The sequence below is a fragment of the Miscanthus floridulus genome, chromosome 10 (genome assembly GCF_019320115.1).
Source record: "Miscanthus floridulus cultivar M001 chromosome 10, ASM1932011v1, whole genome shotgun sequence".
In the NCBI taxonomy this organism is placed as follows: domain Eukaryota; kingdom Viridiplantae; phylum Streptophyta; class Magnoliopsida; order Poales; family Poaceae; genus Miscanthus; species Miscanthus floridulus.
The window spans coordinates 115,252,186-115,267,353 of NC_089589.1; positions in this window are offsets into that span (position 1 = coordinate 115,252,186).

Genomic DNA, 15,168 nt, shown 5'->3' on the forward strand with positions numbered 1-15,168 from the left:
GATTACGAATAAGCTGCTCGTTGGGAGGCAGGGGCTTGATCTCGTCGGCCAGGATACTCGGCGAACTTTGACCGGGCTCTGGGCTCTCGGCTCTCGGTGAATCCAATTCTAGTACTCGGCGACATCTGACCCGGCTTGATCCACTCCTACGACATAATCGCTTCATGTGCAGCTCCCTGCGCCCCCTCAGTGTCTGCTGGCGTCGGCGCTGGCGTCAGCGTCAACCGCAACATCGTTCTCTCCATCATCCACCGAGTCGCCTCTGTTAAGACCACTATTATCTCTAGGTCTAGGATCTAGTGGGGACACTTCGTTTTTCGGGATGAACAAGTAGATCCGAGAGAGAGAGACGATTTACCGATCATCCGAGGGATTGGAAAAGGAGCTGGCAGCCATCACAGGTTTGGCCGTGAAGTCTATGCACGGGCAGCGATGGTCGGAGTGTTGGCGCAGTGCAGTGACGGCGGCGACGCTTCCTGTCACTGGGGTTTAGGGTTAGTAGGTGGGGCGTACGGCTCAGGCGAACCTCGTACTAAGAGCCGCCGGTCCCCACCTCTATTTAATGCACAGTGTGACGGGGGCCCACCAGCCATAGATGGACTGGGCGCCCCCGATCAGGGCGCGAGGTCAAGGCCCAAGTGGCCGTTGGGCCACTGTGGTTGGGAGATCAAACCAACATTCTCCCCTTGATCTCAACTCATACTTTAACTTTAAACTTTGACTTTAATCCCTTTCACTTTTATTTGTTCCATCACAGATTAGTGCATAGAGCATGCTTCATCGTCACGGTCAATCGCCGATAGATTTAACATCTACAATACACGTCCCTGTTCTGAAACAGATTCTTTAACTTTGGGCCCTTTATTGTCCGAAAATCATAGGCTTTCCCTTAAACCCATGTCGACTGTGTGTTCTCTAAACACACTGGGTGGTAAGCCTTTTGTATGCAGATCCGCAAGCACTTGCTTGTTACTTATATGTTCAATACTTTTAGTATGATTCCGGACTTTCTCCTTCACAACGTATATCTTTAACGTCAATGTGTTTGGCAGCACACTTGACCCATTGTTATAGGAGCGAACTACTTAAATGATTATTGCTGTTGAATACCATTATCAATTCCGGGTGTAAGTTCTTTTAACCATTTCGCCTGTCCTTAAGCCTCATAACAAGCTATACTGTGGGTATTTATCTTCGATGACACCACAACTGTTTCTTTGGAGCTTTTCCACAATAAAACTCCAACTGCAAGTGTTAGCTACTATGTGGGTTTCACTAAAAATCTCGCCAAAATTTAACATTTGTACCCACAACTATTTGAGAGTACTTATTCTTTTTACTCACCATGAGGCCTATAAATCTTTGCACAATTGCAAAGCATTCTCAACTCCATTCCAGTTATCTATATCTGAACTGGACTTCTGCCAAAACATCCTGGATACATGAACTATGTCAGGGTAAGCTCTTACTGATAAGCATTCATTAAGCTTCCAACAGCTGAAGCATATAGGACGTCCTTTTTATCGATCTTACATTGGTTCTTGGAACACTGGAAGTTCCCAAAACTATTACCCTTTACTATATGAACAGGCACAGGTTTACTCACATATATACTTTATTTCTTTAGAATCTTCTCTAAGTATACACTTGAGATAGTTCTAATAACCCTTTTCCTTTTGTCTCAGTAAGTTTCAATTTCTGGAATGAATGACGCTTTACCAAGATCATTCTCATTGAAACTTGAGGACAAGAACTGTTTCTTCTCCAACAGTAGATTAACACCACTACTAGCGAGTAAGGTGTTACCCACATGCAGGATTAGGAAAATAAATTTCCCATGTTTAAACTTTGCATAAATATAATTGTCCTCTACATTCCCTTTAAATCCAAATTTTCTTATTGTACTGTCAAACTTCAAATACCAATGTCTTGAAGCTTGCTTTAATCAATAAATGGATTTCTTTAGGCAACATCCCTTACGTTCTTTTCCTTCCACGACAAAACCTTTTGAGTTATGCCATATAAACTTTTCCATACAAATCCCCGTTGAGGAATATGTCTTTGCATCCTTCTGATGTTACTATAAATCATAATGTGCCACTAACACCATTATGATTCTAAAAGAATCCTTGCATGCTCATTATAATCTATTCCTTCTCTTTGTGTAAATCATTTCGCCACAAGTGGTCCTTTATAGCTTTCAGTATTCCCTTTGGATATCTTTCTATATTCCCTTTGGAGTCACCTTTGTCTTGTAGACCCATTACAGCCTACTATTTTGGCTCCATTAGGAATTTCTTCTAAGTCCCAAACATCATTGGTATTTATCGATTTCATTTCATCTTCCTTTGCTTCTTGCCATTTAGATGAGTGAACGCCACTCATGTCTTTTTCAAATGAGGCGGAATTACCCTCCATTTGAATTTCTTTCTTAACATTGACTCCTTAGTCACCAGAAATATCTGATTTTCTTATTCTTTGAGACCTTCTAGGGCCTCGTGGCACTTCTTTCATATGAGGCTATTGTTACTCTTCATTGCCAAAAGGCAATTGTTCTATAGCCTCCTGTATCACAAGATCCTTATTTACTTATTCATCTTCTTTAAGAGCTAACATCAGGTGTTGTATATGTCATACAACATCAACATGTATTAAGCAATTTGTTGCTCTAAAACACTGTAGTGGATATGTAATCCCACTTCTATTCAAGCCTTAGGTATCTACATACCATGCTCCCCTAGATTACTCTATCTTCTATAAAGATGGTGTATCTTCAAATTTCTTATTTTGGGTTTAATCTGCTAAAAACTCATATGACGTGTTTAGCACTGCCTTGATAACTCTGAACTCGTCCGGTACGAATACTAGCCGACTATGCTATCGTCCTATTGGAACTGTAAAAGGTCCAGGAATTTAGCTATTTCTTTACTTTAGGGGTATCGTTATTATGACCGTCTTACTCCCTCAACGATCATATTCATCTTTTATAGATCACTTTTACCTTCAATGAATAGTATGCATTGCATTATCTGAAGTATGGGGAAGTATCTTTCTTATTTGTCTTTCTTAATTAATCTTACATTTCTCCCCCTCGAAATGTGGTATGAACTTTTCTATTACAATTTCGAAACATTCAGAACTCTTGTGAATGAGGAAACTTTGATTACTTACTTCATCCACATGATTACATCATGCAAACAAAATTCGTATGGGAGTACATTTTCCTCATTACACTTCAAAACTCAACATAGTCTATTATTATCAATACTTCTGCAAGTCATGCTTGCATATCATTCTTATCTTTTGGTTCACATGCAACTTTCTTTTGTTCTTAAACTCATTGAGTACTTAATGACCATGACACAATCAGAGTGTAGCGTCAATACTAGGATAGCATAAGAGCTACCCCAAACTTTTCTCCATGTGCGGGATACACTTAGAGCACATGAGTCATCACATCCTTCTCCCTCCATGTGGGATAAGTACTATGCCAACTTTACCCCGCCATGCGGGTATTTTCTCAAACTTTTTCCTCCATGCGGGTACTATCACAAACTTTTCCCGCCATGCGAGATAATTCCCTTAAACGGACATAAATACCAGGATTGGCTCATGTTCAATCATCAAATTCAGAAATAAATCCGAATATTCTTTTAACACACATGTTTAATCATGTATATGACTTTTACAACTCTCATAAGTGAAATTGAAAATTAATTCTTCTTCACAGAGAGTACATAAAAGACATTTATCAATGAAGTCTCTCATTGATCTATCTCTTTTCTTGGATCAATATCCTAGAATTCTTTTCTTTTCAAGCCATTCTTTAAAGAGAACACAGTCCCTTAAGCAATGGCATTCTTTCATACATAACTTTCCCTTAGGCATTTCATCATCTGAGTCACAAGTACCCAGCTTATTTCTCTTATTGCCTTTAAGAATAAAAGCATGGAGGTCTTTGTTTGAAAAAAAAATATTCAACAATGATGCTCATTATACTTTGAAAACTTTATGTTCTATTCTATATCATCGTTGGGCAGAAATAGAATAAACATCATTCTTCTACATTAATTCCACATCACCATTGGGCAGAAATGGAATTAATGTATAGAACCTTAATAATCTTGAAAACATAGAACTGCTCCTCAGAATTAAATTCTCCCGTTGGTTCGAATTTAATTAGAAGACAATCAACTTCATTGCAGTGGAAACATGAAAATACATTTCTCTAGTTTAAGAGCATTCCTTGATCTTTATCTTTTCTCTGAAAAATTGGTCACTTTGATGCAAAATTCATCAGATATTTAAACTTTAAACATAAAACTCATAGAATTATAATATTGTTATCATCAACGTTGGTCAGAAAATAATAATACCATAATTTAACTTTAAGCTTAAACTCATAAATGAACTTATAATATTGTTATCATCAACGTTGGTCAGAAAATAACAATATTATAATTCATCTTATCTATAAACTGACTATTCCTCCAATTAAAAAAAATCCCCTTGGTTCTAATTTTAACAGGAGGATAAACTTTTCATCATTTACTGAATAACTATAACTGCTCTTCAAATTAAATTCTCCCATTGGTACGAATTTAATAAGAAGACAACAAACTTTAACTTTGCAGCGGAAACTTGACAAAATTTCTTTATCTACTTTTCAGAAGCATTTTACTATATTTTTCTACTCTCTAGAAAATCTAACACGTTGGTGCGATTTTACCAGAAATTTAAACCTTCAAAATTGATAAAAAAATCATTTAAATCTGCTTCTGAAAATGATAAAACAAAAAACCATGACCTACCCTTTAATTCCATTCTTTTGGCCCACCTCAGAAAAGTGGCCTGCGGCCCATTTGCGCGAGGCTTTGCCGTGGCCCAGCTTTGTGCGCGCTGTGCTCGGCCCGTGGGCTAGCAGCACAGCAGCAGTGCAGACGCGGCCTGTGGCTCAGCACGCGGTGCGCAACGCTCGCTCCCCCACGCCTAGGCCGCAACCTGGGCCTGGGCCAGGAATTCACCGCCTCGCCTGGGCCTCATTCAGCCCGACGAATCTTGGCCATTCAGTTTGATCGGATGGCCATGCCTGACTTCCGCGGGATCAAAACCCCGCCCGCCGGTCGCCCCTCCCCAAACCCTAGCTCATTTCGTTCTTCCTCATTTTCTCTGAGCTCATCAGCAGAGCAGTGGCGGCGGCCACTGTGGCCATCATCGCCGATGAAGTAGGGCGCCACCGGAGCTAGAACCAGTCGGCATCCCCTTCTCTATCCTTTCTCTTCTTTTCTCTCCCTCCGCTCTTCTCATGCCACCGGCAAGCCGCCGCAAGGGAGCTCGACGTACCGGTGCCAGGAAAGAAGCGTTCGGTGGGAGAGGATGGCGCCGCCATGAAGCCCTTCGCCGGTGCATGCGTGTGGCTACGCATGGCCCCATCGAATGGCCTTGCGACCGGCGCCCTTTGGTTCGAGTTCGCGCGCGCGCGAGCACAAGACAGCAGCGGCGTAGCTCCCTGATCTGGATCGGTGGCGAGCTCGCATAGGAGATCAGCAGCGCTGTCGAGCCTCTTTCTCCCCGTGTGATGGCGGTTGCGACGGCGACGAGAGAACCAGGTTGGTCCCTCCCCTCCGTCCATCTCTCTGTGTTCATTTAGGGTTAGGGTTCCTATTGTTCTCGAAACCGAGACCCCTTTTGTTGTTCTTTTCTTCCCCAATCTAGACCGATACGGTAAAACCTGGCTCTGGTACCATTGTTAAGACCACTATTGGGGACCCTTTGTTTTTTGGGATGAACAAGTAGATCCGAGAGAGAGAGAGAGAGAGAGACGATTTACCGATCATCTGAGGGATTGGAAAAGGAGCTGGTGGCCACAACAGGTTCAGTGGTGAGGTCTACGCACGGGCAGCAATGGTCGGAGTGTTGGTGCAGTGCAGTGGCGGCGGCGGTGCTTCCCATCACTGGCTGCGCCCCTCTGTCAATCGGGTTTAGGGTTAGTAGGTGGGGCGTACGGCTCAGGCGAACCTCGTACTAAGAGCCACCGGCCCCCACCTCTATTTAATGCGCAGTGTGACAGGGGCCAGCCAGCCATAGATGGTCTGGGCGCCCCCGATCAGGGTGCGAGGTCAAGGCCCAAGTTGCCATTGGGCCACTGTGGTTGGGAGATCAAACCAACAGCCTCCGCCACCTTCCTCTTGGACTTGGAGCACGCTGCGTCAACGCGCCGCACTCCATCCGGCCATCGAAGTATCGAACACAACTGCCGCGCGCCCGCCTGATCTGACCACCGACGGTGTCAGCTACTCTTTAGGACTTGTTTGGTTCATAGGGGTGCATTCCACGGAGGGATTGAGTTAATCCCCTCCTGTCACCTGAACTCCTTGGGGCTATAATCCCTTCGGGCTGTAATCCCTGGCTCCAAAAGGTTGTTCGGTTAATCTAGGGAGAGATGCAATTCTTATATTACAATGAAGGCATTCTTATTACAATGAAGGCAGCCTTATCTACAATGTGTTTGATACTAATATTGATTGTACTCAATGACCTATCTTAATTTAAAAATGCGGCTGAATATCAATGCCTTTTAAACAACAAGAACAATAAGCCCATGAAGACATGCCGATTGGTACGTTCCCTTTTACGTACCTGGGATTGCCGATGGGTACCACCAAACCGAGGATAGAGGAACTCACGCCTATCATGGATAGGGTTGAAAGAAGGTTGTCCGTGTGCCCCACATGGTTGTCTTATTCGGGTGGACTACAGATGATCAACTCTGCTATGACCCCAATTGTCACCAACACTCTTTGCACAATCAAAGTCCCGAAGGGTTTCATTGATAACATTGACCGGGCAAGGAAACAATGCCTCTGGCGAGGAAGTGATGAGGCAGCAAAAGGAGGAAATCTGGTAGCTTGGCCTACCATTATGAAGCCCAAAGACAAAGGGGGGCTTGGAGTGATTAGCCTGAGATTCAAAACGATGCACTACTCCTCAAACAGCTCCACAAATTCTACAACAAAGAGGATGTGCCTTGGGTTACATTGGTTTGGGACACATACAATACCGACCAAGCCCCACACACTTGCAGAGAACTGGGCTCCTTCTGGTGGCATGATGTGATGAGACTCAATGGCATCAATAGAGGGATTGCTAGGTGCACTATAGGAGATGGCTCCATGGTTACTTTCTGGGAGGATCTATGGTTAGACTCCTTTGCCAGAAACAAAACCATCTCGGTTCATGGAATGATGCTAGAAGAGGATCTGAGTGAGGTCTTTGTGCTCCATCTGTCAACACAGGCCTATTATGAGCTGCTACACCAACAGGCCCGTTTAGATCAGTTATAGTATGATGAGAACTCGGCAGATGTATGGACCATGATCTGGGGTGACAAATATTCTTCTCGTCAGTTCTATACATATGCTTTCAGCGGGGTCGAAACACATCCATACTACAAAGTGCTTTGGAAATCTCATTGCACCCCTCTGGGTTAAATTATTTGCAAGGCTAATACTCATGGATCGCCTCAACACCAATACCATGTTAAGAAGAAGGAACCTAAATGCCCAAGATGATACTTTCAGTGTCATGTGTGCTGCTGGGATCGATCTTCTGTTCTTTGAGTGCCCCTTTGTGGCACAGTGCTGGACTTCGATAAACTTCAGCTGGGACACATCTCTGCCGCTACCAGACAGATTTACAAGAGCGCGTGATGTGCATGGCTTGGAATTCTTCACGGTGGTGTCTATTATAGCGGATGGGAGCATTGGAAATTGCGCAACAACAAGATCTTCCAAGGACGAGACCCCACGCATAGCATTTGGCGAATTTTAAAAACCAATGTTTGTCTCAATCTGTTAGATTTAGGGATGATCTTAGGTCATCCTTTTGCTTCTGCCTTGATGCTTTAAGTTAATTCTGGTTTGTAACTCTGTTTACTTCTTAATATAATCTAAAACCACTGTGGGGATCTCCCCCACAGTCTTCAGCTTCAAAAAAAAACAAGAACAATAAGCACATGGTCTGTTAACAATGATAAGTTGCAAAAGACTACATCTCCAATGAACTGAACATGACGAAATCATGGATCTAGACAATGATGCATCTCTCTCTTTGACAGAACAAGTACATAACAACAGCTGAGAAAAGTTCTTTAATACACTAATTAGAATGACACTTAGACAATATAAATAGAGAAGACATTCTTTGTTTATATAGATCGAGGGGTAAACGCCAATTAGACAGGTGTAAACGCCATACACACGTTTAAATGCCACATGTGTAAACGTGTATAGTAGTGACTATCAATGTATTGAAAGTATCCTTTCAGTTTAAGTGTGTGGCTTCCAAATGTTTTTGTTGAATTTATGTCCGTATTAGATGGTTTTCCTATGCCCATATAATGTAATTTCATTTCGGATCATGGTTTGATTTCATTTTTGTCAAACAATAAAGAAACAAAAACGAAAAGAGATGTTTTCCGTCTATTTCCATTCATTTTCTCGAGCCTAAATTCCTTAGGACCTCCTTATTCCGAACACTCAGAATGTCTACATCAAATCCGTGCATCGCAACATGCCACGCCCGTGTCAATTTTTTTTAAAAATGGCCTGCATGGCAATTCTGGCTTCCATGCTCGTGCTCGTACCCACTTGAGGCAGCCGGTCCCCTAGGCATCTGGCAGGCTGGCACCCGATTCGCGTCGGGGTCAGCGGGTACAAATGACAAATTAGATTCAGAAAATAGTGTGTTCCATTTGCCCAGCAGGCATAACCCCTCCTAGCGTCCCCTGGCTTCTTGAATACACCTCCGTGACTAGTTCTTTTCGTCAATCACAAATCGTAACCGCCTCTCTGCCAAAATCATGCAACCTAATCCTAGAGACCCAACACCAGAGGCGGAGGGGAACCCTAAACAAGCGCAACCGCCGGCGCCAGGATGACGGTTGCGATGGTCGTAGCATGCACCGACAATGAATGGCCGCGGTGGCGGTGGTGACACGGAGGACAACACGGTGGCTTGGTCGCAGTCATGCGGCGTGACGGGCCCCTGCTACAGCAACACCTGCGGTGGGCATGGGAGGCGATGGCCACGGGTTCTAAAACCCTATGAGATTTGGCTAGCTGGGTATCTACGTACAATTTTAACCCGCTACTCCTATCGAACCTTTGATATTGTTTTTCCTTTTGTTAGAACTGGTAGTATCTATAATGTTAGAGGATCCTATGAGTTGTGATTTATTACTTTGATCAGACTGCTAACTATTGAGTGAGTTTTTGAAGCTGTTCTTTTGTATTAGATATGAAATGTTAAGGCATTGTTTACTTTTGGTGTGTAAAGAGAAATGATATCCTAACATACTTAGACATCTTTAATGTACAATATTCTCTTGTGAATAATGTTTGTAGTATTGCACTCTTTCTGGTTTTTCCTGGTGTTTAGATACATACTCTTTGCTGACTATCCTATGTAACTAGTTGGACGTGGTGTTGGATGCAGTGCTCCACAAAGAATGTTATCAGAAGTGCAACACCGGTACTACTAGGTCTCTCTTCCAGGAAACGTTAACCACATTCTGCACAATCTGGATTCAAAGCCTAAGACGAGGGTTACTGATGTTGTCATAGATGAAATTGTATGCTGTGTTGGAACTAGAGGTTCTGAACAAACTAAGGGGGAGTAGAGAGAAGGGAGTGCAGTGGTGGACACTACAACACAACAGGTAATCACAGCTGTCGCTTTCACCGCCGGTTTGCTAAAAACCAGTGGAAAACCGGTGGTGATATTCATCACCTGCCGGTTCGTGTTACGAACCGTTGGTGAAAATTTGGACGATTATCACCGCCGGCTAGTAACACGAACCGGCAGTAAATATCCTATCATTACAGCTGGTTTGTGTTACCGGTTTGTGGTACCAACCGGTGGTGAAAATCTTTTTACTAATGGTTCATAATACGAACCGGCGATGATGATTTATGCCGCATCACATTAAAATTCATAACTTTTACAAACAAAGTCGGATGAAAACAAACTTTATATCCTTTGTAGATGATGACTTTTTATTTGAAATTGTTTACAGTCCTAGAATTCTGTTTGAAGATATTATATTTTAAAATTAAATTTTTTTTGAATTATACAAACAACGACAGACGATAAAATGATCAAAACCAAAGTTACAGATCTCGCTATGATCTACAATTTTGTAGTTGACTACTTTTTCATTAGAAATCATTTAGGGTCTTAAATTTGTATCTGAAGTTCAAAAATTTTGAAATTCAAATTTTGCAAATGACCTCGGATGTAGAATCGACCGAAACCAAAGTTGTAGATCTCGATGAGAACTACAACTTTGTAGTTGATGACTTTTTTCATTTGAAATCATTTGATGCCCCAACAGTATGACTGAAGTTTTGACGATTTGAAATTCAAATTTGTCAAACGGTCTCGGATGGTGAAACCACCAACATCAAAGTTGTAGATCTCGATCAGAACAACAACTTTGTAGTTGATGACTTTTTTATCTAAAGTCATCTAGGGTTCTAAATATTCATTTTAAAATCCTGAAAAGTTAGTACTAAAGGAATATACATGTTATATGGACACAAGTGACTTAGGGGCGGAGTGGTTGGAGCAGCTACCCGTGAGGGCACAGGTCTCAGGTTCGAATCCTAGCACCACACAACGCGTGGATTTTCGCTCGAAAAATGACATGACTTGTGACTTGTGATGCGCGACTGTGCCGCTGGTTGGTGGGGCCTTCCCGGGATTTAAAAAATGCTATTTTTTTACTCGATTTTTGTAATTTCTGAAAATCCTTATCACCACCGGTTGGTAACACGAACCGGTGGTGATAAGTTTTCATCACCACTGGTTTCCTAACCGGCAGTAATGACAATGGGCATCACCGCCGACTTACACTGCCGAGGGCCAAAACCGGCGGTGATGGGGGGTATGGAGCTGGCGGTGAATACCTGTTCTATAGTAGTGGGAGAGGGGACACATTTGGGTTTTGAGACAACCAAATGAGTGGGCAGAGTCCCTTGCCCTCATGCCCTTGGGAACTATATATAGGTAGTGGATGCTTACAAGTGGCCCCATGGTGGGGGTCGGCTTCACATGCCGCTACACTAGCTCTAGTGGTCCTCTTCCAGGGGGAGTCTAGGGCCGTATATCTTATGGGCTCCCTGACCCATCAGTAGCCCATCAACTACTAGGTTATGGCTGGTACTACATGACCTAAGGCTCATACAAGAAGTGGCAAAAATACAACTTGAACCTTGGTTCTAAGGATCTCCATCGCAACCTATGCGTGCACGCCTTACTAAAAACTCCATCCCAAAACCCAGTGGGCAAAAAGGGCACGAGGAAAAGAACATGCACATGACTCGAGCCTATATGTGTTCTAATTCCCGAGGCATCTAGCTCCATATGCCTTGATGTTGATCCTCCTGATGTCTCCATCTTTGGGCTTTGGCTCCTTCTGCTGCTTTTATGACATGGTTTCATCGGCTTTGCTCGGAGCATAGGTCTTCACTCCTAGGACATTCTTGGCCTGTAAATTCTATCTCTGGGATCTTCTCACTGGAAGCTTTGCTTGATGACACATCTTCTCTTTAGAAATGGATGTAGTTGTCGTGGTTGAAGTAGTCATTGTAGTCGAAGTAGGCGTAACTAAAGGTTGTTGTGAGGCCTTCTGACATGAGCACCGAGCCAAAGACTTCACCCTATAGAGCAGCTGGTCCTTTGGTATGCTCCTCTAGCCTATCTTGGCCAATGGTCATGACCAAATCCTCTGTCGTTCTTATTGTAGTCAATGTAGTGGAAGTAGATGTCTGGACATCGGTGAGCCCCTCGAGTCGAAGTGGAGGTATAGTAGACCTTGGTGCCGAAGGAGTTGACATAGTCCTAGAGCTCGGTGATGGAGTCAAGTCATCGTAGGCGTTGATATCAAAAGTGTCGATGAAGGCTCTCGAGCCGTTGTAGTGGGTGAAAATGATGGTGAAGCCCCTCTTGCCAAAGTGTTGGCGGAGGTGAGTCGTAGAGGTTCGCCGAAGATGTTGGCAAAGCCCCTCCCGCCGAAGTGTTGGTGGAGGCATTTCATTGTGGTTCGCAGAAGATGTTTGCGAAGACCCTCCTGCAAAGGTGTTTGGCAGAGGTGATGTTGGTGTAGACACCGCAGGTGTTGAAGAAGCCCCTCATGCCGATGTATTGACAGAGGTGAGTTGCTTCGGTTTGCCGAAGATGTTGGCGAAGGCCGTCCTGCAAAGGTCTTTGGCGAAGGCGATGTTGGTGTAGATGCCGAAGGTGTCGGTGAAGTTCCTTTTGCTGAATGATGGAGAAGACGCGTGAAAATGCACCTAAGTTGATAGGGTGCATTTTTCAGCGACTTAGGTTGAGCAGTATATCTTAGGCAAACTCATAATATATAAATAATATTAGGGATTACACACACGACGGGGTCTGGTAGGTAATATTTTATACACTCTCAACGCGAGGTCGAATCCCATTTCCATTCAAGATGAAACGGAAATACATGGTAGAGTTTAGAGGGGGGGGGACAGGAGATAAAGGAGATAACAGTTCTAAACAGCTCTACACTCTATCTCAGAGTTAGAAGACTGCCACAGAAACCACCTGAGTTTATGGAGCTATACTTCCCCCCAAAGGCCCAAAGGCAAAGTTCAGTTATTACAGACAGTTCAGATAACAGAATCACATGCATCTAACCCGAAAGGCCTCCGAAACACCCAAGTGCGCCAGATTGCTTTCTCAGAACACTTCCGCCATACCACGTGCCCTTTCACTTTTGTGTTCCGTCTTCACGATGATCTTCATACTTCAAGCATTTGTTCTTGTCGCTAGTTGACTTCTTCTGTAGAAGGAGGTCAGTTGCCACCTTCAGCATAGTGTTGACGCCATTGATGCGCATCTTCCTTTCCACCTCAGCATACAAACCTGTCCAGTATTGCATTAGAGCTCCTGCATGACATACAATCTCAATTGGGTTCTTTATAATCTTCCTTTCAAAGCACGCTCTATTACAAGCCTTCCATATTGCCCAACACAAAGCAGACATCCCCCATAGGTGAAATTTCCCACCAGCTGGAAGCCAAAGTTCACACCACTCCCAGCACTGTTCCAGGGAAGTGGGGATATTAATAGCACCAATCAACTTAGCAATCACCCCCCACACAACTTTAGCAATCGAGCAGGTGAAGAAAAGGTGATTAATAGTTTCATCATGGTCACAGAAATAACATTTAGGATTCCCAGACCACTTCCTTCGAATCATATTGCCTTTGTTAACAGAGCATTATTAGACATAAGCCAAATGAAGATCTTTATCTTTGGGGGAACTCTGCCCTTCCAGATTTTCTTATGGGCTGGTCCAGCATCAGTTTTTGTTAAGGAATTGTACATGGATTTCACAGAAAACTTTTTAGATTTACCATTCTTCCAAACAACAACATCCTCAGTTTCCTAAAGCTGAAATCTAGATGTATCAGCCCAAATTAGATCCCAACAGGATTGTAATTCATTAGTGAGCCACCTTCTAAAAGTGATTTGGATTCAGCCAGTTTTGACATCAGCCACACAGACATCCTTTTGGTCACATAAAGTATACAGAATAGGAGCAATACAACATATTGGTCTATCATATAACCAAGGATCAAGCCAAAATAAGGTTTTCAAACCATTTCTAATCTCAATCCCCCTGCCCTGTAGATACATCTCTTTAATCTTAAACAGGTCAGACCAAATGGGGGAATCTGAAGCTTTGTGAGTCAGAGAAAAGATTGACTTATTTGCCAAGTATTTTTTCTGAATTAGCTCTTGCCACAAACCCTGTTCTTGTTCTAATTTCCACCACCATTTAGCAAGTAAACTCATGTTCATCACTTTTAAATCTTTGATGCCAGGCCACCTTTCTTTTTACTTTTACAGATTTTTGTCCATTTTACCAGGTGGTGCTTCTTCTTGGTCCCACCACCTTGCCAAAAGAATGTTCTCCTGATCTTATCAATTTTTTCAGAGACTGTCTTTGGCATCAGGTACACAGACATTTGATATTATATTGGGTAATTATTCAAGCATGAACTTATCAAGGTGGATCTAGCAGCAATAGACATAGAGCTCCCCTTCCAGACATCTAATCTCTTGTAACTCTTGTCAATCAGAGGTGACCAATCACCCAAGTGAAGTCTGCTAGGACTTACAGGGACACCTAGGTATTTAATAGGAAATATGCCAATTTGACAATTGAAAATATCTGCATATACAGAGCCCCAATTACTGTCATCATTGATCATAATAACCTCACTCTTTTTGAAGTTAATTTTCAATCCTGCCATCATTTCATACAATACAGAAGTAGCTTCATATTTCTGGCACCTTCTATATCATGTTTAAGAAAGATGATGGTGTCGTCTGCATATTGCAGAACAGCCACACCTCTAGGAATAATGTGATCCACCAGGCCAGTAAATAGATTACACCCCTGAGCATTTTGTATCATCTGGGTTAGACTGCCAGCAGCAAAGTTGAACAAGATGGGAGACAATGGGTCCCCCTGTATGACCCCCTTATAACTTTTAATATATGTTCCAATTTTTTCATTTACTTTGATGCTGACAGTACCCCCAGTAACCACTTGAGCTATCCAGTTTCTCCATTTGTCATTGAACCCTCTCACTTGCATATAATCAAATAAAAATTTCCATTTCACTTTGTCATAAGCCTTCTCAAAATCACGTTTCAAAATGACCCCCACCTCATTTCTCTTTTCGGTTTCATGAATAATCTCATGTAAACACATAATTCCAGTCAAGATATTTTTTCCTTTCTAGCACCATGGGAGCTGACGTCCCGTTGCTGCGTAGCTTGCTCGAGATCCTCTCGGGGAACAGTCCAGAGTACGACTCCGACGACATCGACTGCTACGTCCCGCTTTGCATGTGCTACCGCATCGACGGCGAGGTTTCCATCGCGAAGGCGCTGGACATCACGCCGCTGGACCAGAGTCCCCACAGCCCACAAGCTGCCTACGAGAAGAAGGTGGCCCACCTACAGGCTCAGCAGATGGACCTAGAGGCCGCCGAGGCAGACCTCCACTCCCAAAGGCGGGGGCTTGTGCGGCAGCGAGCCACGCGGCCCTTGTCAACAACGATGATG